The sequence below is a fragment of the Arachis stenosperma genome, chromosome 3, assembly GCF_014773155.1.
Source record: "Arachis stenosperma cultivar V10309 chromosome 3, arast.V10309.gnm1.PFL2, whole genome shotgun sequence".
NCBI classification, from domain to species: domain Eukaryota; kingdom Viridiplantae; phylum Streptophyta; class Magnoliopsida; order Fabales; family Fabaceae; genus Arachis; species Arachis stenosperma.
Window position 1 is genome coordinate 79,584,268 of NC_080379.1, and position 1,996 is coordinate 79,586,263.

General features: G+C 42.8%; 1 non-coding gene across 1 annotated transcript; it reads right to left on the reverse strand.

Annotated features, from left to right (window-relative positions):
• Positions 1-388: 388 nt before the first annotated feature.
• LOC130972642 (small nucleolar RNA R71) lies at positions 389-496 on the reverse strand. Its single transcript, XR_009083805.1, has one exon. It is a non-coding gene; the product is annotated as a small nucleolar RNA R71 (small nucleolar RNA).
• Between the last annotated feature and the right edge of the window lie 1,500 nt (positions 497-1,996).

The following is a 1,996-nucleotide window of genomic DNA, read 5'->3' on the forward strand; positions in this document are numbered from 1 at the left end:
CGAAAACAACAACAATGCAAGGAAGGTGTTGGGTGACTTTACTGCACCTACTCCCGACTTCTATGGGAGAAGCATCTCTATCCCTGCCATTGGAGCAAACAACTTTGAGCTTAAGCCTCAATTAGTTTCTCTAATGCAACAGAATTGCAAGTTCCATGGACTTCCATTGGAAGATCCTCATCAGTTCTTAGCTGAATTCTTGCAAATCTGTGACACTGTCAAGACTAATGGGGTTGACCCTGAAGTCTACAGACTTATGCTATTCCCTTTTGCTGTAAGAGACAGAGCTAGGATATGGTTGGACTCACAACCTAAAGAAAGCCTGGACTCATGGGAAAAGCTAGTCAATGCCTTCTTGGCAAAGTTCTTTCCACCTCAAAAATTGAGTAAGCTTAGAGTGGAAGTCCAAACCTTCAGACAGAAGGATGGAGAATCCCTCTATGAAGCTTGGGAAAGATACAAACAATTGATCAGAAAATGTCCTTCTGACATGCTTTCTGAATGGAGCATCATAGGCATTTTCTATGATGGTCTGTCTGAACTATCCAAGATGTCTTTGGATAGCTCTGCTGGAGGATCTCTTCATCTGAAGAAGACGCCTACAGAAGCTCAAGAGCTAATTGAAATGGTTGCAAATAACCAATTCATGTATACTTCTGAAAGGAATCCTGTGAACAATGGGACGAGTCAGAAGAAAGGAGTTCTTGAGATTGATATTCTGAATGCCATTCTGGCTCAGAACAAGATATTGACTCAACAAGTCAATTTGATTTCTCAAAGTCTGTCTGGAATGCAAAATGCACCAAGCAGTACTAAGGATGCTTCATCTGAAGAAGAAGCCTATGATCCTGAGAACCCTTCAATGGAAGAGGCGAATTACCTAGGAGAACCCTATGGAAACACCTATAATTCCTCATGGAGAAATCATCCAAATTTCTCATGAAAGGATCAACAGAGACCTCAACAAGGTTTCAACAACAATAATGGTGGAAGAAACAGGTTTAGCAATGGCAAGCCTTTTTCATCATCTTCTCAGCAACAGACAGAGAATTCTAAGCAGAACCCCTCTGACTTAGCAACCATGGTCTCTAATCTAATCAAGACCACTCAAAGTTTCATGACTGAAACAAGGTCCTCCATTAGGAATTTGGAGGCACAAGTGGGACAGCTGAGCAAGAAAGTTACTGAACTCCCTCCAAGTACTCTTCCAAGCAACACAGAAAAAAATCCAAAAGGAGAGTGCAAGGCCATCAACATGGCCAAATTTGGAGAGGAAGGAGAGGAAGTGAACGCCACTGAGGAAGACCTCAGTGGGCATGCACTGACCTCCACTGAGTTCCCCAATGAGGAACCATGGGAATCTGAGGCTCAAAATGAGACCATAGAGATTCCATTGGACTTACTTCTGCCCTTCATGAGCTCTGATGAGTATTCTTCCTCTGAAGAGGATGAGTATGTCACTGAAGAGCAAGTTGCCAAATACCTTGGAGCAATCATGAAGCTAAATGACAAGTTATTTGGAAATGAGACTTGGGAGGATGAACCCCCTTTGCTCACCAAAGAACTGGATGACTTGTCTAGGCAGAAATTACCTCAAAAGAGACAAGATCCTGGGAAGTTTTCAATACCTTGTACCATAGGCACCATGACCTTCAAGAAGGCTCTGTGTGACTTAGGGTCAAGTGTAAACCTCATGCCTCTCTCTGTAATGGAGAAGCTAGGGATCTTTGAGGTGCAAGCTGTAAGAATCTCATTAGAGATGGCAGACAACTCAAGAAAACAAGCTCATGGACTTGTAGAGGATGTTTTGGTGAAGATTGAAGACCACTACATCCCTGCTGATTTCATAGTCCTAGAGACTGGGAAGTGCATGGATGAAACCATCATCCTTGGCAGACCCTTCCTAGCCACAGCAAAGGCTGTAATTGATGTTGATGGAGGTGAACTGATCATTCAAATGAATGAAGAATCCTTTGTGTTTAAGGCTCAAGGATGT